Source organism: Sciurus vulgaris (assembly GCF_902686455.1).
Source record: "Sciurus vulgaris genome assembly, chromosome: 1".
NCBI classification, from domain to species: Eukaryota; Metazoa; Chordata; class Mammalia; order Rodentia; family Sciuridae; genus Sciurus; species Sciurus vulgaris.
The window spans coordinates 176,105,955-176,130,239 of NC_136461.1; the positions used below are offsets into that span (position 1 = coordinate 176,105,955).

At 39.4% G+C, this 24,285-nt stretch overlaps 1 protein-coding gene across 2 annotated transcripts in view; it reads right to left on the reverse strand.

Annotated features, from left to right (window-relative positions):
• Positions 1-23,661, reverse strand: part of NCALD (neurocalcin delta) — a 364,457-nt gene extending 340,796 nt beyond the window's left edge. The window contains exon 1 of one of the 2 annotated variants that reach the window (XM_079108706.1): positions 23,617-23,661. The gene's annotated coding sequence lies outside the window, so the exon portion shown is untranslated. The remainder of the gene's footprint in view (positions 1-23,616) is intronic. The other variant, XM_079108707.1, reaches the window with a different exon arrangement.
• Positions 23,662-24,285: the final 624 nt, after the last annotated feature.

Below are 24,285 nucleotides of genomic sequence, written 5' to 3' on the forward strand. Positions count from 1 at the left end.
TAGTTCTATTACCTGCACACAACCCAGCTTACTAATATACTAATATACATTTAGAACACCATACAGCATTAACAAAGGTCATCTCTTCAACAAACATTTCCTAATGAGGGTGCCTGGCATTAGTTAAATAAGCAAGTCATTAGGTTGGTCACAGAAAGGATGCCATAAATACATCTGTGAAGTGGCTAATGAACCCGTGTCACCACTAACCAGAGAGGAGCTTCATTGCCCAAGGAGGACTATGAATTTCAGTCCTTAACTTTTTACACTATTACTTGCTGGGCGAATGACACTAGGTAAAGATACTATTTTAGGCCATGAAGTTCCAGTGATGGGAAGCATTCAGAGAGGGCGGGTCTGACAGAATGGGGGAGGAGTAGGCCAGCTCTGAGAAGGTCCCTCCTCTTGTTCTCTCCATTTCGACCACCTCTCCAAACTGTTGCCTCACCATGGCCTGTGGTCCTGTTGTGTTTGGGACATTCTGTACTTTCACAAGCCAAAAGGACACCAACTTCTTGAGGCAATATGGCAGAACAAGCACTAGAAATGAACTGGGTTGAACTCTTGGCTCTACCATCTACCTCTGTGTGACTTGCCAAAGTCTCTTGAGTCCATTTCCTCATCTATACAACTGGGACCTGAATAGTATCTACCTTATAAGATTGATGTGAAGAGTACATGCAAGGTCACTTTCCAGAAAGCTGTTCTTCCAGACTTGGGATTGATTAAAAGTGGTAATGTGTTTTTTCTTTAACTAGCAAACACATGGACATTAAAATAAGTGTTAGACCCTTCAAAGCAATTACTTTAGAATATGTCTAGGTGGCATTTCTTTCCTAAAGCTTCTTTTGTTTAGCACATGCCTAGAACCTCTCTGGATTGCCTTCATCTCGAGTATCTGTGGTGATCCCTTTCCTCTGGAGAGGCACTGTGATCAGAATGAGCATTGAAAGTCAAGTGTGCTATTGTGGAGGACGTTCTTCTGTGTAAAATTGAGAGGTGACTCTGAAGTCAGGATCTGGTCCCAACACCTCTCTCTAGCTCTACTGGCTGCCCCCTACCACTCTCCCATCTTATAAATTCAGAGTCCCTCAAACCTCAATACTCCCTGACCCAGAAAAGCCATTCCTGTTCCCAGGGCTCCTCCAGGGCTACTTCTCCTGAATGGAAGGCAGACCTTTTCCCCATGATCTGTTCAGAAATACCCTATTTATTTGCCAAGCCCCAGCCCACATGTCAGCCATTCTGTGAAGTTTCTCCTCTATCAATGAGCCATCCTAGCCCAGCAGGTAAGGACACCGGAGTAGAAGTCTGATGACAAGGACTAGAGAGAAGCCCCAGAACTAGCAGTGACGTGTGCTGCCCTGGTCTCACTGCCCAGGTCTGAATCCTGCCTCTCCAATGCAGCCACCAACTTTGTGATCTTAGACAGTAACTCCACATCCCACGTCTCAGTTTCCTCAGTGATGAAATAGGATAAAAAGCAATAGTTACTTCAAAGGTCTATTTTGAAGATTATAGAAAGCACAAGAGTAATTCCCAGCAAATGTTTCCTAACAAAGTCCTAGACCTTGTTATCTCTTAGCTGGGTGACCTTGAATGGTTATTTAAATTTTGTGCATCTCAGTTTCTGTTTAGATTTTTATTCATGCATTATAATTATATATAATAGTGGGATTCATTATACATGCACATAATATAATTTGATCAATCTCATTCTACAACAGCATCACAGTTTCTTTATTTAAAAAGAAGAATACTAAAAATAATACCTATTTCATTTGATTGTTGGGGATTAAACAAAATAATGTAAATAATTTGCCTAGTATATAATGTATGTAGAGCCTTGTGTTTGCTAGGTATTAGGGTTTGGATCTGGAATGTCCCCCCAAAAGCTCTTGTGTTGAAAGCATGGTTCCAATACCACAAGGTTCAGAGCTGGGGGTTTTAAGCAATGATCATATTCTGAGGGCTGTGACCTCATCAGTGGATTGATCCATTTGATGGTTATGACTAAACACGGTAGGATTTCAACAAAATGGTACCTTCAAAAAAAAGTTAACTGCTTGTTCTGAAATCCTTAATGTCTTATTTATAATCTTCATTATGGTACACATCAGATTCTAATAGCACAGACAAGGAACCTCTTGAGGACAGGAACTGTGTCATTATTATTCTGATACAAGGAAAACCAGTTTAGTTGATAACTATCATGTGAAAGGGGATCTGAAAATTAAAACAGAAACCTCAACTTGCAAAATAGTATCATGACTCACAACATTGAAAAACTGTACCAAACCACAAAATGCAAAATGAACTGAATTCAAACTCTCAACATGAGCTCACTCAGACACATTTGTTCTAAATAAGGTCACAGACAAACCAATCTAATGATAATACCACACAGTCACGTGTTCTAAAGATAAGACCACTGATTATCCACAACTTCCTGGTTTACAAATTCTAACCACTTTGACAAGAGCGTTCTGTGACTCTCGTCCCATAAACTCTGCACATGTTCTTCTCAACTTCCACCCATTGAAATACCCAGCAGCTCTCCATGATGTCTACTCTTCCTTGCTGTGAGAAGTCATGTTAAATTGTTTCTTGCTAGTTTGTGTTCCTGATTCTTTGTTTGGCAGGACTTAACACATCTTTGTGTGCCAAGGATTTGGCACAATGTCTGTTGATAAACTGTGCCTTGAACAGAAGAATGAAGTAATGAGACTCTATTGTTTTTATAATTTATGAATTCTAAAGAGAATTCTAAATGGTGAGTTTCTTAAATATTAGAAGCCACATGAAGTAATCTGAAGGGAACTATGTATAAGATTTTCAAAGTTGTATGCATTAAATAATTAACCTCAACTAAAAATATATAAAAAAGGATACTGATAAAAAGTCAGTTTGCCCTTCAACAGATAAATGGATAAAGAAACTGTGGTATATATACACAATGGAATATTATTCAGTCATAAAGAAGAATAATATTATGGCATTTGTAGATAAATGGATGGAATTGGAGAATATTATGCTAAGTAAAATAAGCCAATCCCCAAAATCAAAGGTTGAATGTTTTCCCTGATAAGTGGATGATGATATACAATGGGGTCGGCGGGTAGTGGGGTGAGAAAAGAATGGAGAAACTTTTGATTACGTAGAGGGAAATGAGAGGGAGGTGGAGTATGAAAAATGGTAGACTGAAACAGACATCATTAACCCTACCTACATGTATAATTACACAAATGGTATGAATCTGCATTATGCACAACCATAGAAACAAAATGATGTACCCCATTTGTGTACAATGAATCAAAATGCAGCCTGTAAAAATAAAAAAAAATTTAAAAAACATAAGTTGGATCACATCAAAAAATAAAGAAATAAAAAGTCAGTTTGGTCACTATGCCCTTATACACAAGTATAACTCCTATCATAAAGGAAATTGTAAACTAATCAAGGACACAAGGTGAACAGGCACGTGGATGTGCCTGTGTTCCCATAGTGCCCAGAGTTACGTCTTGCTCACAGCAGTTGCTCATGGAAATTTCTTCATTGCGAACCGACAGAGATTTCACTCTGTAGGTAAGAACTGACTGAGAGGTTTTAAGAAGAGACAGATCTTGATAAACGTAACTGTCCAGGAAACCTGCTTGAGGCAAGAGCAAGGGAACATTACGAGTAGGCAGGCTTCCTGGGGATCATCTCAGTAACTCAGGCCACAGGAAGGTCTCTCCCTATGGAGGTAACAGTACAAAAGGAAGTGGGTCTACTGTGAGGAACTGGAAGAGTCAACCATGGCAACTCGCGGACGTTGAGGGAATGTGGAAGGCAACATTTCCATAGGCGCTAACACCCATCATCATGGGATTCAGGTTCTGAGGTTAAAGCAAGCCAGCATGGCGCTGCGTAGACTACCACCTACCTGCTCTGACACCTTGCACAGCTCAGATCAACAAGACCAAGAGTCTTGGTCTCTGCTAGAGTAAGAAACTATGGGTCACTAGTGATACTAACTACTCAAAGCCATGACCATTCTTCGAAAAGTCACGATAGTCAGATTTCTTTTTGCTTTTTAGCTTTGTTCGAAATTTCACTTAAACTCATTTAAGCTCCAAGAATCTGAGACCCTGAACTTTACCTAAGCCAATGGACCACAAGAGTGAATAGTGTAGGACCATTTTTTACCTTGTAACTGAAGACAGAGCCAGGCCACACATTTTCTAAGCTAACGAACAAGAGAAACACAGTGAAACCTAAAAGCAACATAACCAACTAATGATCATAAATTAATTAATTAACAAAATATTGTTTAAAGGCATGATTCTATTTTATTTTTTCTAAGCCTTTTAGATGAAGGTAACTTTGGCCAGGAATCCATCACAAATATTCAAAGGAAAAGCTGGACTATTTAAGATAAAAACTGTACAGCAAAGAAGAGGCTGAGGAGCCTTCACTGCATTGTGTTTAAAGATTTGATGTAAAGGATGTCAGAGGGAATCCACCAGGAAAAGGAAAATCGAACATGAACTCTTTCTCCCAGGAAAGCAATCTTCAGGGCAGACATTTGTCACTCACTGAAACCCCAGCTAAAGGAAACCTCTTCAGCTCCGGGTCTAGCAATCAATCTAGTTTCCTGCTCTCTTCCTCCTGAGCCTCACAGCAGAAATTCTTAAATGATCCTGGGACCAGGTTGAAGTTGCCAGAGCATTTAAGATTGTTTTTGTTGCTTTGCTTTTGTTTTCAAATAACCTGCAACTGGGGGATGGGCTAGAGGGAATGTTTTTCCCAGAAATGGGCCTTTCTACGATTGGGTCATTTGGATCTCTTTTCATTAAATAATTCATGCACAAATAATCAATGAACAACTGGAAATGATTATTTAGTAATTACATTTAGCTCCAACAGAAACAGCCCATTAAGACAATAAGAGCATGCAGGCTGTGACGGCCACTTTTAACTCTGAGAATTCCAGTTGAAGCAACAAACTATGCTGGTCCCCTCCCTTAGAGTCCCTGAAGATCGAATTCAGTCTCCACATTACTGAAGGTCAATACCTTTCTCACCACAGTATGAGGCTAAGACACCTTAAGGAAACGGGGTCTTTGTGCACTAAGGCTTTGGAACAGGCTCAGAGAGTAGTGATTTTAAAACAATAAAATGAACTTGCTCACTAGTTTAATGCATCTTTGTTGCATTTTCTCCAAACCTAATGATGCAAGCAAGAATTTTGGAAGTTGAATTGCAATGGGCCATTCTGCAAGCCCTTGCACATCCCCACTCCATAACACCCCAGACTCCCCTCCCCTGCCGGGTACCACCACACTCCTGTCTTCCAACTTCGATTGGATTTGACCAATGAGAGACCGCAGCCACAGGTGGAAGGGTGGGAGGAGGGTGATGGGTGATGTTTCCCCAGCTCTCCTTCATAACACGGCCTGACAATAGCCACATCCCTCCCGTGTCTATGATTTCAGCCAACCGTGTTTACAAATGTCACTGGACACTGCTATCTACTACTTTTGTCTCTTTGAACCAGGGATGGCAATGGTTTCCCACTGCTGCGAGTTTCCAGTACCAGACCCACCCCCCAACACACACACACACACACACACACACACACACACACACACTTTGTTTATTACTGTGACCCCACTCACAGGTCTGTAAAAGTTCCTTTGTTAAACTCTCTTCATTCAAACCCTCTGCCAAGGCCAAAATGTAACCATTTTTTAAAAATAAATGTAAAAGTGCTCCTTCCCTGGTAGGGGCTGAGCAAACACAAAAGAGAGCCCATATCTATGAAAAAATATGCACGAATAGAACAAACCCCCATCAAACCTTCTGTTTTGGCAAACCTAACCTATTTAATGTCAAGCTTAATGTCAAAAGATGCAAAATAGAGTTAATAGTCCTCTTTTTTAACTTTAACTACTCATTTGAAATGAGGAAAAGAAATATCACCCACTCACCCCCACCATAAAAAAAAGGAAAAGAAAAAAACTACACATTGAATAAACCCCAGGAAAGTACAGTTCTAACGACTAGTGATTCCCATAAATCCCAAGGATGCATAAGATCAACTCTTCTCCATTTTTCAAATTGCCATTTCTTTATAATTGTAACAACAAAAACAACAAAGGTGTTCAGAATCTTTTTTCTTTAATGCCCAGAATTTATTTTGCTATATTGCCGAAAAGGTAATCGTTTCTTCTTTCAAAAATTAGGGTCATTGGGCTGGGGCTGGGGCTCAGTGGTAGAACCCTCGCCTAGCATGCATTGGGCCCTGGGTATGATCCTTTGCACCACATAAAGATAAAATAAAGATATTGCGTCCACCTACGACCAAAACATTTTTTTTAAATTAGGGTCAAGTAACAAACTAGAAAAATAAAACGTACTATTTTATCCAAATCTTACAAGGTAGCATAAGAATGTTATACTGTTAGAATTCATTATTAATTCTATGACTGTATCTCAGATGGTACGTCTTTTCTTCTGTCTGGGCATTTATTGATTTAGCTATAAGCTCTAGTTTCTCTTATGGCAGGAGGTCCAGGGTAGAGGAGGTCAAGAGCAGGGTCTGTCTTAGTTTTGGTTGTGGCTGATTCTCCAAATATACATTTCTGATAACTGCCCTGGCCAGGTGGACTAAAAGCATTTTACTGCAGAGAGTTCCTGGCTGCTTTAACAACCTTTAGTCAGTCCCTTAACTCTGTCTATACCTCTGTAAATAATATGTTAAACCCTTAAGTTCTCTCCAGAATCCTGCAGAATGTGCCTTCTCCATCCTACCAGATCCCTGATTGACGTGTGCTCAACTTGAGGCGCAGAGTATACTAAGTGCCACTCAGGCAAGGAATGGTCCTTCTGCATGTTTCTCAGCACTTGTGAGCTGTGTCCAGAGTCTGTCCCTGGCTTTGGAAGACATTAAAATTTGGTGGCAAGTTTTAATGTCCTAGAACCACCAGGAGAGCTTATTATAATAAATGCAAATATAAGAAAAACAAAGTATCACAGATCCAAGAAAACTAAGGCGATATAATAATTAAATGTCATAAAATGTCCTGGATTGAAAAAGGAAGTAGCAGAAAAAACTGAAGAAATCTAAATTGACTATAGTTTGGTTAATATTACTGTGCCTATGTTTATTAATTTTGACAAATATATTATGATCATATAAGAAGTTATCCTTAGGGGAAGGTAGATTAAGGAATTATAGGAACTCTCTACCACCTTTGTAAGTTTTCTATGAATTTAAATTATTCTAAAATAAAATGTTTATTAAGGGGGGGAATAAAAGCAGATTCCAGGACCCCCTAAATCAGAGTCAGCAGTTGATAACTAAGCAGGTCATCTGAAGACAAAACAAAATCTTGAAAAGTATGGCCCTGAAAAACTTGGAGAACATTAACTCTGGTTGAGATAAGGATGGAAGAAATTGTTTACTGATGCCAAATTACAGAATAATTACTTGACTATTTAAAGAAAAGAGCCAATTGAAGCTTTGTCAAAGTTCACTTTCTCTTCCAGCTAATTAGAATGATTCACCCCTGGGCCAGTTGCTGAATTTAGTTTCTTATATAAAAACACTTGAAAAGGTACAGGTAATTTTAGAACCAAACAAAGAAAATAACGGTAGCATCCTTCCTCTTCTTCCTCCCCCTCAGATCAAGGTTTTTTGCAGTGGATTCTTGGAGTCCCCCTCCCAACTTTGAGTATCTAAAATAGCAGAGTCAACCAACCAGTCTGTTGGATGGTATTCTCCTCATCCTCTCTGTAGCGGGTGCTCTGTTTTTCTGAGTAGAGTTTGAGTTCTCCGAAGGCAGGAGTTATATTTTCAGTTCCTCCCTTGGTTTTCCCTACAGCTCAGTTCAGTACACCCCCGCCCCCCATTCAGTATTTTGACATTCACACATTGACAACCTGGGCTTTCCCCTCTAAGATCAAATTTTGGCCTATTTATTTTAGCTACAATTCTTAAATTCAAAATTTTCTATGAAATTGGTATATGGAAGAGGAGACAAGGCTGAGATGAAAGTAAAGATGTTCTTGTTATTCAGTTCTTCACAAAACTATTTGATGAGCATCCACTAGGTGCCAAGCACTGTTCTGGAAACTAGTGATCCAACAATGAGTAAGCAAGATAGCCTCTGCCTTCAAGGAGCTTAAAGTCAAATCAGAGAGACAGACCAGTAAGCAGATAATTTCTAAATAAGCTATAAATTCCCCCTTCCCATCCTCGCACTGTCCCTCCTGACAGGCAACTTGAGGTACATAGGATGAACAAGTTTAGAGATACCTTGTACAAAATGAGCCCTGAAGTTCATACAATTGCACTGTATTAGAGATTCTGTTGAATAAGTAGATTTTTTTTAGTTCATATAATTTATTGCAGTTAGCACACAGTTTAAAAATTCACCAACACACCAATAGTACAAAACTAAACAGTATTATAAGTTATTCCCCCCCAAGAAAATAAAACATTACTGTGATTGTCAAAGCTAGATGTCAGTCTAAGTTTTAGAACAAAGAAAGAATGTGAAACTAAGAAAAAGAAAAAGCAATTGCTTGACAGTCTTGTTTTTAAAAAAGGTAACTCTGTGAGATGATAGATATGCTAATTGGCTTCACCATAGTAACCATTTTACTATCTATTTGTATCCCATAACATCATGTTGTAAGCCTTAAACATACTCAAGTCTAAATTAGGTTCAAGTTCCAGGTCTGCCTCCTGGAAAGAACTGACTTTAAAAGAGGCATTTCTGACCCTTAAAAGAGTTAAAAATGTGCCAGCTCAAATTATATGGCTCTGGGATATTGGCTATTTTAAATTAAAGGCAATTTTAAAAAAAAACAGGAGATGCAAGATCACTTTGACCCTCACTTTGTTTCTTAAAAGTAGGAGATGAAATTCCCACATGGAACTGTCCTCCCTATTCCACAAAGAAAGTATCATTCTTATCAAGGAGAGGAAATTGAAGCCCAGGGAAATCTGCAGAGAGGAACCGGGTCGAGCGAGCCCTGGTCTTCCTAGTGGCTTCTCTACGCTGTGGCCTGGCCTAGCCCAAGCCCTTCGGCCTCCTTGTATTACACAGCTTCTGTTCTCTGCCCAGTTGACTCTCAGTGTTTGACTCTAACAGCTTCTTTGGGTCTTTATTGCCTTATTAAGGTTCCTGTGTCATGCAGAACTTACATTAAATAAATTTGTATGATTTTTCTCTTGTTCATCTGTTTTATGTCAATTTAATTCTCAGAGCCAGCCAGAAAAAAAGGGTGGGGAAGACTCTAAAAGGGAAGAAATAAAAATTTTGCTTTCTCTGTATACCCTCTATCCCTCATCTGAAAAAAAGGCAGTATTTTTTTCTTTAAAGTTCAGTTTCCTTGCCTCAAGAGGGTCTGTTACCCCTTTTAGTTCAAAAAACAATGGATAAAAAAGTACTTCAACCCTTCTAAGTGGCTCAAGCAAAACAAATTAACGACTTTAAACAGTCCGCCGACAAACTCTAAGGCCAAAAGCTGGTAGTCGAGGAGACTTTCCATGAAGCAAAAATTTCAGACAATAAAAATTTATAAAAAACAATTCTTTCAATGATCTAAGCTCTGTTTCTTTGGAGTTAGCAATTAATGAGAATTAGATTAACATCTAAGAACTGTATCCCTAGGGAGAAAAATATGGCATGATCTTACTCGTGTGGAGACTGTGTGTGTGTGTGTGTGTGTGTGTGTGTGTGTGTGTGTGCACGCACGCACACACACCATAATACCAGCGATGGAAAACAAAGTAGTGATTGGGGGCACAGGACAAGGAAAATGAGAAATAGGTCAATTACAAAACAGCAGATAGGGAGGATGAACAAGTTTAGAGATGTCACGTGGAAAATGAGCACAGACGTTAATAAAACTGCATTGTATTAGGGATTTTGTTGAATAAGTAGATTTTTGATGCTCTTGTCAAAAAAAGAAAGGTAACTGAGATAATAGATATGCTACTCTGCTTCATGATAGTAATCATCTCATTGCCTATAGGTATCTTATAAAATCCTGCTGTAAACCTCAAATATCCACAATAAAATTTACTTTAAGTACAGAAACAGGACTGTATCAGAAGAGAAGAGGTCACTTGTAAAAAAAGTAGACCCTGCATGTTATTCCTGGTAGACTCATTTTTACTTCAGTCTTCCTGAATAAGCAGGAAGCCTCAATTACTTCAACTTTTCTCTGAAATTGAAAGGGATTTCTTAGCTAGGGTCATTCACATTTCTCTTTTATTCCAATAGAAGCTTCCAAATCAGAGATGAGAGAAAAGCTGCTAGCGAGCATTGCTGGGATATATAAGCCATTGAGCGGTTTTTGGCAAATATTTTATAAAAGATTACGCTTGAGAGAAGTTTTGAAAATCGGATTTCCTGTTTCAGATAAATATCATTTCTATTCTCAGCTTATAAGGTAGAGAATGTTCCGTCAGGGTAGTTTACCATCTTTCTGTCTGGAGAAGTCGATGAGCTTCTAAAGACTGTCTTTGGATGCTATGGTAACCGCATGATTCTGGTCAAGTCTGTCGTGTCTGGAGTACAGTTTAAGAAATTTTAAAATGCTACCTGAGAAAATATGCAATGAGAACAGCCACCATTGCTTTACACAAACTGGACATAGGACACACTCACTTCAGGTGCACAGGATTTAAAACTCGTTCCTAGCACTCGGACAACCAGATATATACAAGACACTATCTTAAAGAACTCAAGGTGTGTGGTGCCAGGCGATCAGCAAGTTAATCACAAAATACACAAGAACACAGACTAATTATGACGTCGTAATGTTGTAGTTCTTTTTCAGTCAATTTTTTTCAAATTTTATTCTCTAGTTTTTGCTGTGACTTCCATAGTGGAAGTCTTTCATGAGGATTATGTTGGTTAAATTAAAAAAAAAAAAAAACACAAGAAAAAGTTGGATGTTTAGCAGGAGGATAGTCATAGGATCAGAAAGAAGTTGAAGTTGCTCTATTGGGCCTTCAAATGCACTTAGCCTGAAAGACCAAGAAAGTAAAAGAACTTATACAAGGGAACAGCATTTCAGTTTTACTGGTAAGGCCAAATCATATCCATCATGTGGAACCTTCCGAAGTCTCCCTAGACTGTCTCTAGAGACAATAATTTCCCTTCACTTGAAAGTTTTATGAGTCAGTTTTCTATTGCCATGACATAGTACTCAAGAAAAAGAACTTAGAGGAAAAAAGATTTGTGTTGGCTCATGATTTCGAGGTTCCAGTCCATGATCAGCTGGCCCCACTTCTATTAAGTACGTGGTAAAACAGAAACATGGCAGAAGGGCATTGAACTGGGAAGCTTCTCATCTCAGGGCAGTCAGGAAGCAGAGGGAGAAAGGGGATGGAGATGTAGTCCCCAAGGGCCTGTCCCAGGAACTCACTCCCTTCAGTTTGACCTCCCACCTCCTATAATTTCTACCACCTCTCGCTAGTCCATTCAGCTATGAATTCATCAGTGAACTAATTCATTGATGAGGTCAAAGGCTTCATGATCCAATCACTTCCCCAAATTTCTACCTCTGAACAATGCTGCATTGGGGACAATGCCTTCAACACATGAGCCTTGGGGTAATATTCTAGATCCAAAGTATAACAAAAGTATTAAACAAAATAATGTTTGTTTGAAGGGCATTTCTTCACTGTGGTGTGTTTGGCTGTGTTTTATCACCTTAAGATCATATCGGGAACTGCTCTGGAGGCACCATCTACATGAACCAGTGAGCATCTCAATCATTTCTATATTTGAGAAATTTGACTATAACTCATGATCTTCATAAATCCTATGAATGAGCTGAATTTCTTCAGGAAATACTTTAGAGGCACACACTTGAGAATCAAATAGAACCAAGAGCTGAAGGAGGTATAAAAAAAATGTCATGCCTGGGCCATTTTTATCCTTTAGTTAAGGAGCCAAAGATAGACCCACAGAAAACAAAGACAGTAGTCATTACGCTCTCTCTCTCTCTCACCCCCTTCCCACTCTCCATTAGTCCTTCTTTAACTTCTACCCACTCACCATGTCCACTAGTCACTTCATCCATCTTTATGACTAACCCTCACCACCCCTTTCTCACACACACACACACACACACACACACACACACACACACACACATACACCTTGTTCTCCCTTTCTTTTGTTGCAAATTAGAACATTATGATCTTGCCAGTCCTCCATATCTGCTGGGATGTAGCTCAATAGTAGATGCTTATCAGGCACACAGGCCTGGGTTCAATTCCTAGCACCACATAACAAACAAACAAGGAAACAAAAACGTTTTTGGCACAACTATAGTCCCAGTTACTTGAGAGGCTGAGGCAGGAGGATCATTTGAGCCCAAGAATTGTTAAGACCTCAGGTCAAACAAAAAAAAAAAAAAACCCAACGATGAAAAGAATTCTCAATATCCTTGTTCTCTTATCAATTCTCCATCTTCATTCTCTCTATCACCAAGAACTCCCAGAGAAAAACCATGAAGCCTCTTAGATACCTGGGAAGAAGTCAAGAGAGACTAGCTGAGACCATTAACCTCCCAAGCAGAACGTAAGTTCCTTGAGGACGGGGCACCCCAGCAAGATCAATAAACCTTTGAGAAATAAGAAACCAGAAGGGTCAATACTTTTCTGACAAATAATCTAGTTTTAAAACATTCATACCTAGTTTACATGAAGATAAACACATAAAGTATGTACGTATGTGCTCTTACAAAATAAATCATTCAAAAAAGCAGCCCCTTCCAAGGGACACTACTGCCTGACCAGGAGGCCCCGTGGGATTGCTGAGTGCTTTGAGCCCACATGGGAACGTGGAAGACTCTTTCCTTAAGCAGGGGCAGACCTCCTGCCTGCTGGGCGGGGACCGCTGCTCTGCCAAGCAGATCTCCCACAGGCTGTGAACCTCGTAGCAGCTTGCCAGGAGCACGCCAAATGTTGCCCGATTCTCCTACAAATATAATAATATCTGACAAGAGGCTGATTGGACAGCACACGATGTCATTTCCTCTAATTAAGGAACTCTCAAGAAAAACTGAAATAGCCACAAAGCACTGTCAGCAGAGCAATCAGTGCCCACAATTAGCTGTCAACTCCAACTCCTGGGCGAGCATTTGCAGGGAGCCGGGCCAGTTGTTATGAGTTTCCAAATCAGCACTGCAGCAGGAGTCAAGGATGACAAGGACAGAGAGAGGGGTCAGAGCCTGCCTGAACACCAATACTGCCTGCATCAACCTCCTCTGGTGAGGGGAGCAACAGGGTGCGTGGCTGCAGAAGCCACTGCCCAGTCCTGTGAGTGCCTTTGATGGCTTGATTGTTTGTTGCGAGGTGATGCAGAGATCTAATGAAGAAGCCTGCAGTGAGCTTCTCCAGCAGCTGGAAGTCTGTTTATATGTCCTCAATCACCTTTCTTTACCTGGGACAGTTTCACCCATTCTTTAAAATCTAGAAGCAGCTCCTGCTCGTCTCCTTTATGTGAGTTTCAACACACATGAATCCCCCGTTTCTCAGCTCCCATATTACCATCTATACCACAAGGTCATTAACAGCAGGAGCTGAGGAGATAGATAAAGCAACACATTTGACATGATTGTCACAATGTACAGCCATCTATAACAATTAGACAGATGTTACCCTCATGCAAGCATACAAAACAATTATTAGGAGGAACATCATTTCTCCTTCCCAACATTCCTGCCTGGGCACATAAAATAAAATTGTTTGTCTCCTTGAAACTATTGGAAGGTGATTCCTCCCTGTCACTAAGTCCTTTCACCCTCAAGGGAGTGACTTTTTGAATTGTCGACATTGAGTATGCAAAAGTGCATAGAGGTCTGGTCATCCTTTCTTCTATTTCTGCATTTTTCTTTCCCATGAAAGATTTTGGCAACAAAAGTAATAGAGAGCTCAGGTGTAGTAGAACCTCTTCATAATTTCAGCTCATTGTCCAACTCGGCATCACTGGTGTTATGTCCCCCAAAAGCTCATGTGTGAGACAATACAAGAAGGTTCAGAGGAGAAATGATTGGGTTGAAAGAGTCTTAATCCAATCAGTGGTTTGATTCCCTGAGAGGGATTAACTGAATGGTAACTAAAGTGGTGGGGTGTGGCTGGAGGAGGTGGGAATCGGGCATGGCTCTGGGTATATATTTGTATCTGTTGAGTGGAGACTCTCTCTCTCTGCTTCCTGAGGAATGGAGCTGGCCTTCTACAAACTAAGACTTCAAACCGTGAGCCCTCAAATAAACTTTTCCTCCTTTAAAATTATTCTGGTCAGATCTGTTAGTCACAGCAGTGAAGAAGAGCTGACTAAAACAACTAGTCACAAAGCTGACCTGTAGGTCCCTGTTGGTCTGGCATCTGCATTTGGTTCTCCATCAGCAGCAAGCCTGAGCCTGATTGCTTTGCAGCAGGAATCTAACCAATTTAAAGACACAATTGCAGTCTCCCCTGTAAGTCACAGTGGCCACTGAGATTAAAACAGAAATCATTGGTCAGGACAGACAAGTTTTTACCAGACACACAACCAAGAAGCAGGACCTCATACCCTTCTCTGGTTCTATGCTTGGAACACATATGTGATGGTCCCAAAATGAACAAGACACTTTTAAACTATTTAATGATATAGACAGAAAACTTTGACTCCTTGACTCTTGCTAAATGGGGGAGAGGGATGAGTTTTAGATACCTGAGTCCAAAAAGAAAAGGAAAGCCGATGCTACCTAATCATCACTTTGTGGCCAGCATTTTTATGGGACCAAAGGAAAGAGAATAGCTTAAGAATAGGGAGAGACATAAAATTAACCTTCACCAAAAGTTGAGAAAGTTTTTTTGAGCAGCACCCTCCCATCATTCCATCACATGATAATCAAAGTTGGGAAGATTAAAAAGCTGAAGGTTCTTGGCAAGAACCTGGGCAGAAGAATGGGTTCTCTTGCAAGGACCCTGTAGGCCCAGTTTAGAAGGATGAAAAGCAGCTTCATTCAAGAACCTATTTCTTGAGCAGACACCAAGGTGGAGAGAGGGAGATGTGGCCCAGGGGAGCAGACTCCATCAGCGTCTTAGTCTGTTTGGACGGCTATAACAAAACACCACAGAGGGGCTGGCTTAGAAATGACAAACACTTGTCTCATAGTTCTGGAGGCTGAGAAATTTGAGATAAAGGCGCCAAAAGCTTCAGTGTTTGGTGAGGCAGTCTCGGTGTACAGACCCTCCTCGCTGTGTATTCACGTTGGGTGAGGCAAACACGTTCCCTCAGGCTTCTTTTATAAGAGCATTAATTTCATTCATGACAGCACCACCCAATGAAGTAATCACTGTGGGGAGCCATTGTTCTCTTGTAGAATCAGACAAGTGTGAGCCATAGGACACAGAGGTCTGACTTCTAGGAACTGACAGCCATGGAGGACTGTCCCAGACTGCCGGGAAGGATGTGGCGCTGTGGGAGTGGTTCCCTGCCTGGTTCTATGATAGTTTCCCTGAGAAAGTGGCTCCCTAACTTCACCCCATCCTGTCCATCACAGAAGAAGCCCTTTCCTGTCCAGGCCCCTTTACCTGTGTGACTATAAACAAAGGAGAGTTGGGCTACTCCATGTTGTTAGAAGTCAGACCTGGAATGGCCCACCCATCACGCCCCCTCTCATTTAGAAAGAGTATTGGCTCTTGTGTGTTTATTGATTAGATCAGTTTATGGGTAATCGATTGATTGATAGGCAACATCGTCCTCCGGCAGTTAACCCTTTTCTCATCCACGCAGGACGTGGCTAAGAGACTCCTACAAATCACCTCGCAAAGACCCTCAACTCTTAATACCATCACTTTGGGGTTTCAGCATGTAAATTGGGGGTAGGGGATTGGATGGGCATTCAGACCCTAACAACAGGTCTAAGAAATCCTTTTATAAGAGGAAACACCAGAAAAATCACTGCTAGAAGAAAGAGTCAAGGATTTAGAGTGCTAGGAATACAAAGCTCAAAGAGGAAATTAAAAAATCAGCCTTAAATATTCATAACCATGCTAATTGTTCAATTAAACTAAGTTGAATAATTTAGCTATAAAATACATTTAAATTCCTTAATTTTGTGCCTTGTACCTCAGGGTATCCTTAGAGTTACCTTCACAATATTTTGATAGGAAGGATTTTAATCTCATTATTTAAAGTAGAGTTGACTACAAAAAAAAAATAGAAACCGTGATTATGTAAAACATTGCTTCTCAGCCATTGAAGTGCACAAGAATCACTCTTATCAATCTTGTTAAAATGCAAATTTGGATTCATCAGGTCTGAGCTGGGAACCACGATTCTGCATTTCTAACAAGCTCTCAGGGGATGCTGATGCTACTGGACCCAAGACCATCACAGGAGTAATAGTGACATTGAAGGTTAAGTACATCCAAGCTGGAAGTCAAGGGGACCACTCCTGAGATGGCAGGGAACCCTGAGGATCTGTCTGGAATTAGTATGATACACCCCTTAGTTCCACAGCCCTCAGTGGTCCTCTTTCTGATCCTTCATTTGACACTCCTCCTCTGAAAAGCTGGGAACGTCTCCGGAGTCCCTGTTCGGCTGTCTCCTCATCTTTTTCTTCTCCCTCTCATGAAGGCAATTCTGTCAGGGAGAAGCAAGTCTTCCTCTGCTCCTCACCCTAGACCTCAGATGAAGATATTCTCTTGTTCGGCTGGGGATCTAGCTCAGTTGGTAAAGTGCATGCCTTGCATGCACAAGGTCCTGGGTTCAATCCCCAGTACCACAAATGGGGGAGAAAAAAAAAAAAAAAGATATTCTACCGTTCAGTTTCAGCCACTAAGGCATGTATTTGCCTGGAAGGAGAAAAAAAAAAAAAAAAGACTGGGGAATGATTGGCCAAATTGTATTGTTATAACATGTACATGAACAAATATGTAAACAACAAATCACACTGTTAAGTACAACTATAATGCATCAATAAAAATATTTAAAACACGTATAAGGGAACCACCATTTGACCCAGCTATCCCACTCCTTGGCCTATACCCAAAGGACTTAAAATCAGCATACTACAGAGATACAGCCACATCAATGTTCATAGCTGCTCAATTCACAATAGCCAGATTGTGGAACCAACCTAGATGTCCTTCAATGGATGAATGGATGAAGAAACTGTGATATATATATACACAATGGAATATTACTCAGCTATAAAGAATAATAAAATTATGGCATTCGCAGGCAAATGGATGAAATTGGAGAATATCATGCTAAGTGAGATAAGCCAATCTCAAAATACCAAAGGATGAATGATCTTGCTGATAAGCGGATCATGACACATAATGGGGGGTTGGAAGGGGGCAAGAATGGAGGAAGGAAGGACTCTATAGAGGGAAAAGAGGGGTGGGGGGGAAGGAAAAATAACAGAATGAATCAAACACCATTACCCTGTGTAGATGTATGATTACAAAAATGGTATGCCTCTACTTCATGTACAATCAGAAACAACATGTATCCCATTTGTTTACGATAAAAATAAATTTAAAAAAGAAACACATATAAGAAAGAAAAGAATGTCAAATATAGCCAATCCAAGAAAAGAATAAAATTCTAATCTTCTCCATTTTCCTACTAAGTTTTAGATTCTGATTTTCTACTTTCTTTTGGTTCCACTTTTATTCATTTCTGACTGGCAAATTTATTTGCACCAAAATTTTCCTTTAATACCAGTGACTCTTAAAATGCTACAACACCGTTTGGCATCCTCTTACACTGTAGAAAGCCACCGAGAACATCACTCCCATCCCAACAACAAGAAAAAGCTACATAATCAACAAAATCATAACTTGTGTGAAGCCAGTCAGAAAGCTAAGGCCTCAAGGCAACCAGGTGAACTAATTCACAAATAGTGATATGCCTCTCCAAGAAGAAACAGGACACATACACTGTCACTTCTGGCAGGGCACAGTAAGAAGAGGTAGCCCTGCATAAATGCAGGGATAAGAAAACAGCTAAACTTTGAACGAGCTTTTAAAAGGCAAGTGTGGACTAGCACGGCAGTACAGAATCCCTGGGAGCCTCAGAAATGTAAGATGAGTCCAGAGTCGGTTTGAGAAAAGCTTTTCTTCCCACTTGTCTGCAAATGGGAGCTCATGAGAAAGACTAAGGGCAGGGTCAAGGACTGGAGAATGCTTCCTTTAGTGGGACACAGGCAAGAAATTCCATCCATTTCTCAGAATTTTATTTCAGATTAAACCACAGCTTTCAACCACTGGACAAGGAGCAGAAAATCTCCCCAGTTACTATTTCTGAACAATGATCCTTTGGTTCTTGGAAAGGGATAGAAGCAAAAGTCTGCCATCTGTCCCAAGGGAAGAACAAGAAACTCTCAGGTCCAGAATCCTGCACTGTCATTAACAGGAAGACTCTTATCACTGAGAGAGGAGCAAGAAACTCTCTCCCACCCAGGATCCTCCACAGATAGAAGACAGAGATTGGCCACTTTAACAAGCAGGAAACTGACAAAGCTCAGTCCCAAGGCCCAGATATAAAAGGCCTAAGACTGACGTTAGACCAGGAGAACTGAGAAACCATTTCCTCAGCTTTGCACTGAGGAATGACCAAGAGCAGTCAATTGCTAAGAGACGAGTGCAAATACGGAGAAAGTTCACCTCTGGAGCAGCTGTGGAAGGTCATCTGGACGCTGAGGACGGAACTAGAACACTGACAGTTTGTCACACCTAAGCAAAGTCGGCATAAGGTAACTCACTGGAGAAACTTGACATACACTTCACAACACTTTAGTTAACTACAGAACTTAGGAGCCCAACCCCACCCAAACTCACCACTAATAAATAACATCGTTAAACACCAATAAGATTGACTTGGCCTCTCAGATCAACGGCCTTAAAGAAAGAGAGGTATATTCATTATTTATTTTATTAATCAGTAGTCCATAAAGAGAGAGCCTACAGAATGGAAGAAAATCTTTGCCACCTGTACCTCAGATAGAGCACTAATCTCCAGGACATATAAACAACTCAAAAAATTTAACACCAATAAAACCCAAATAGCGCAATCAATAAATGAGCAAGGGAATTGAACAGACACTTCACAGAAGAAGAAATATGATGAAGAGATATTCAACATCACTAGCAATTAGAGAAATGCAAATTAAAACAAATACTGAGATTGCATTTCACTTCAGTCAGAATGGCAATCATCAAGAATACAAGTAACAATAAATGTTGGCAAGGATGCGGGGGAAAAGGTTCACTCATATATTACTGGTGGGAATGCAAATTGGTGCAACTGCTCTGGAAAGCCATATGGAGATTCCTCAGCAAACTTGGAATGGAACCACCATTTAACCCAGTTATCCCAATCCTTGGTTTATACCCATAGGACTTAAAATCAGTATACTATAGTGATATGGCCACATCAATGTTCATAACAGCTCAATTCTCAATAGCTAAGCTATGGAACCAACATAGGTGCCCTTCAACAGATGAATGGATAAAGAAAATGTGGTGTATAGACATAATGGAATATTACTCAGCCATAAAGAAGAGTGAAATTAATGTATGGAACTGGAGACTAGCATGCTAAATGAAATAAGCCAATCCCCAAAAACCAAAGGTAGAATATTCTCTCTGATATGTGGATGCTGACTCTCAATAGGCAGGGGGCAGATGGGGCAGAGAGGGAGGATTATAGGTACACCAGATTGAACAGGGGGTAGGGATGGGAATGGGAAATAGAAGAATGAGTCAGACATAACTTTCCTATGCTCATATATGAATACACAACCAGTGTATTCACATCATGTATAACCACAAGAATGGGAAGTTAGATTCCATGTATGTATGATATGTCAACATATATTCTACTGTCATGTATAACTTAAAAGAACGAATAAAAAAGAGAAAAGAAACCATAGTTCTTCTATAAACAGTATCTAACATTCAATTAAAATTACAAAGTACTCAAAAAAACAAGGAAAATAAAAACCAACTCATTGTCAAGATCAAACAATCAACAGAACTAAACAAAGAGAGGCCCCAGCTAGTGAAAGAACCAGAGACTTTAAAATAATCATGATTAATATATAAAAGGCTCTTACAGAAAATAAAAGGATAAATTGCAAGAAAAGATGAAGAGTCTCAGTAGAGAGAGGGAAACTATAGGAAAGAATCAAATATAAATTCTAGAAGTAAAAAGGCAATATCAGAAGTGAAGAATTTCTTTGATAGTCAGATCAGGAGACAGGAACAGTTAAGAAAGGCGTCAACAAACTTAAAAATAGTCAATAGAAATTATCCACACTGAAATCCAAAGGGAAATGAGAACTTAAAAAAAAAAAAAAAAAGCCCTAGTACAGTACTAGTCTACAAAAAGTTTGATATGCTTGTTATTAGAGTTCCGGAGGAAGTAGAGTAACAGAGAGGTGCAAAGTGATTAAAAGAGGGAAAGGATAGATTTTTAGCATGGAGGACTAGAAAGTTCAGTCATCCATATAAAAAGTGAACTTTGGCCATTTCTTCACACAAGATACAAAATCACCACAAAATAAATCAACTAATTGTATAACTTAACACTACAAAATTTCTAGAAAAAAGGTAAAATCTTTGTACTAATGGTTTTAGCAAGAATTTCTTAGGACACACAACTATTCCTCCCTAAAAAAAATTATAAAGTGAACTTTATCAAAATTTTTAGACTATTGCTCTTTGAATAACACTTTTTTAGAACATGAACAAACAAGCTGAGGACTGAGAAAAGGGATTTGCAAAGCACATATTTGTCAAAGGGTTTGCATACAGAATACATCCTGTAGAAGCTCCATAACATGAAGACATAATTTTAAAAACAGGTGAATGATTTGAACAAACAGTTCACTGAGATGCTCAATACCATTTTGTGTGAAATTGAAACTATAATGGTATAACATTAAAAACTAATTTTAATTGCTAAAATTACAAAGACTCATAACTCCAAGAGTTGGAGAGGCTGTGGAGGAACAAAAGCTTTCATATATTGCTGATTGTAATGTAAAATGTCATGGCCACTATGGGAAGAGTTTAGGGATTTTTTTAAAAAATAATGTTAAACATGTCCTTACTACAGTTCCAATGTGATGCAACAAATCCACTCCTGGTAAAAGAGTGATTGGAAGAAGAGGCGTACCTGTTTCTGAGTTTAAGGGAAATGAAGACACATGTCCACACAGAGGCCTGTTCATGAATATTTATAGCAGCTTGATCCACAGTAGCCAAACACTGTAAGTAACCCAAACATTTATTAATTGGGGAAGGGATCAGTGAACCATGGTTCATCAACAGAGTGGATTTGTACTTGAGACTCTGAAGGAACAAACTATTGGTATTTACAACATAGGTGAATCTCAACAAATGTATGTGAAGTGGAAGAAGTTAAAATAAAAGACTATATACTGCACAATTCCACTTATATATTCTGGGACAAAAAAGGAAAAATGGAGGAACAAATCAGATCATGGTTCTCGACGGCTGAAGCTAGGGGAGAATGGAATGAGCATTAAGGAGCACTTTTCAGGTATTGGGCATATTCTACATCTTTTTTTAGTTGTAGATGGACACATTACCTTTATTTTATTTATTTATTTTCATGTGATGCTAAGGATGGAACCCATTGCCTCACACACAGTCCCCATAGTCTCCATCTTGACTGTGGTGAGAGTTGCAACACTGTATACATTTGCTGAAATTTTTCAAACCCTGAATTTTAAGAGAGTGAATTTTACTAGGTGTTAATTATAACTCAGAAAAACTAACCGAAATAAATGAATATGATAAATAGTGTCTTGGCAAAAAAATGGACTTGGTCCACTGGCTATTCATATAGAAAAAAAAATTAATCTTGATTCTCTATGTCAGACCATGTATAAAGAAATTGATTCTGCATGAATTATAGATTAAAATGTAAGGGTAAAATAACAAAACTCTCAGAAGAAAGCATAAAATATCTTTGTTATCTTGAAATAAGACTAAGACTTTTTAAATAAGACATAATACTACTAACTGCAAAGGAAAAAACTGATCCTTCACACTATTTTAAAGGACTTTTGGTTCCTTAGAAATAGAGTAAAAAAGGGAAATCATAGAAAAAGGGAAGATATTTGCAATATGTATATCCTACTGAGGTCTTATGTCCAGAATATAAGTCATTTAAATGTCTACAATTAAATTAAAAAGATGATTTAATGAGAAAGACAAGTCAATTTTTTTACATTTTTGAAAATATTTGAAAGAGCTTTTCACAAAACAAGGTATCTAAGTGGTCAGTTCATAAACAAAAAGATTCCCAGCCACATTAATCTATAGGGAAATGCAAATTAAAACCAGGATATTATACTACTACATATCCACAAGAAGTGTTTCAATGAAAAAAGAAAGCAGAAAATACCTGGTATTGGAAATTACATGGAGGAAGCAGAACACTCATGCACTCCTGGTTGAAGCGTAAGTTTTGAAATTGATCCAACTATCTCAGAAAACTGTTTGATAGTATCTTCTAAAGCACACCATAGATCCTAAGTCCCAGAAATTCCCCTCTTGAGCACATATCCAAAAAATCAAAAGCATAACAACAAAACTGACTTAAGAGAAAATACAAAGAAAATCATAAACAAAATCTGTTAGTGAAAACATTGGGCCCAGTTTTACTGTCAAGTTCCACCATATAGTCAAATACCAAGTAATTCCAATATTTTGAAAATCATTCCCTGATAAGGAAAAAAAACAGAAAGAAATTTTTAGTTCAATCTCACTTATGACTACAGTTTAGCAAACTACATATAGATATATATCTCAATATAGAAAAGATAATGTATCATGAGCAAGTTGGTTATATCTCATCATTGCAAGTTAGCTTAATTTTTTAAAAATTAATAAATGTAAAAAAATGCTTAAAAGATTAAAGAATACAAGTCATTTGATCATCTCAGTAAATGATCAGAAAAATATTTAATAAAATTCAACATGCATCTTTGATAAGAATTTTTAGTAAATTAGGAATAAAAGAAAAACAACTTTTTTTTTTTGTACCAGGGATTGAATCCAGGGGTGCTTTATCCCTGAGCCACATCCCCAGCCCCTTTTATTTTTTATTTTGAGATAGGGTCTCACAAAGTTGCTTAGGACCTCCTTAAATTGTGGAGGCTAGCCTTGAACTTGCAATCCTCCCATCTCAGCCTCCCAAGCCACTGGGATTACAGGTGTGAGCGCAGCACCCAGCAAAGAAACTTCTTAATTCAACGCAGAATGTTATCAAAATATCTCCATTAAATGAATGTACCATAATTGCTTTAATAAATTTGGCTACTGTTGAATATTTAGATTCCCTTCCTTTTTATTTTGTTATTAGAATTTAGGGTGAGATGAATAACTTTGTGTGCGTTCATCAAATTGCCTAACTTCTTGGTGCCCTTGATTTCACATGGATAGGATAGATCTAAAACAGCACCTCACTCATATGGGTATGAAAAGGGTTAAATATAACATTGCATTTAGATCCTGGGGGACTGGGGAGAAAAGTATAAATCTGAAAAAAAAGTTTGTTCTTTATTTACCTGATGGTGGATCTCTCACAGCCAACTGAGGGTTCAAGTTAGAAGTCACTCTGTCAAAATAAAAACAAAAAAAAATTATTATCTTAGATCATCAGGCACTAAGGATATAGCATCTGAAGAATGCAATCAGTGGAGGGACTGACACCTGCTCTAGGATTCCTGGCAGCCCAGCTTCTACCCCTCCAACCCGCCGCGTGTGACCCCGCCGCAGTGCCCTCATCTGCCTGTGATCCACCGCACTTCATTTTTGCCAGCAGCCAGAGTGATAATTCTAAAACTTGAACGTGACACTCTTCTCCTGAAACCCCTTCCACGATTTCCTCTTACCCTTTATTTATTTTTGAAATTATGAAAGTTTATTAGATATAATACTAAAATTAACGACCAGGTCTCCTCTTACCCTGTAGATGAAGGACAAACGCCTTGTCATGATCAGAAGGCCCGCCCTCTCCTGGTGGCCACCTTCTTCACAACCTCGCGGCTCATTCCCCTACCACTCTCTGGCCTCCAGCTGCTCCTGCGCCTCCCAGTTCCCATGGCGACTCACTACGCCAGCCCGGGCTTTCCTCCTTCCCCATCTCCTCCACCTGGCTCACTACCGCTCAGCCTTCTGCTCTCCACCCCAGAGCAGATCAGCTGCTGCCCTTGTCGGCTGGGCTCCCCTGTGCA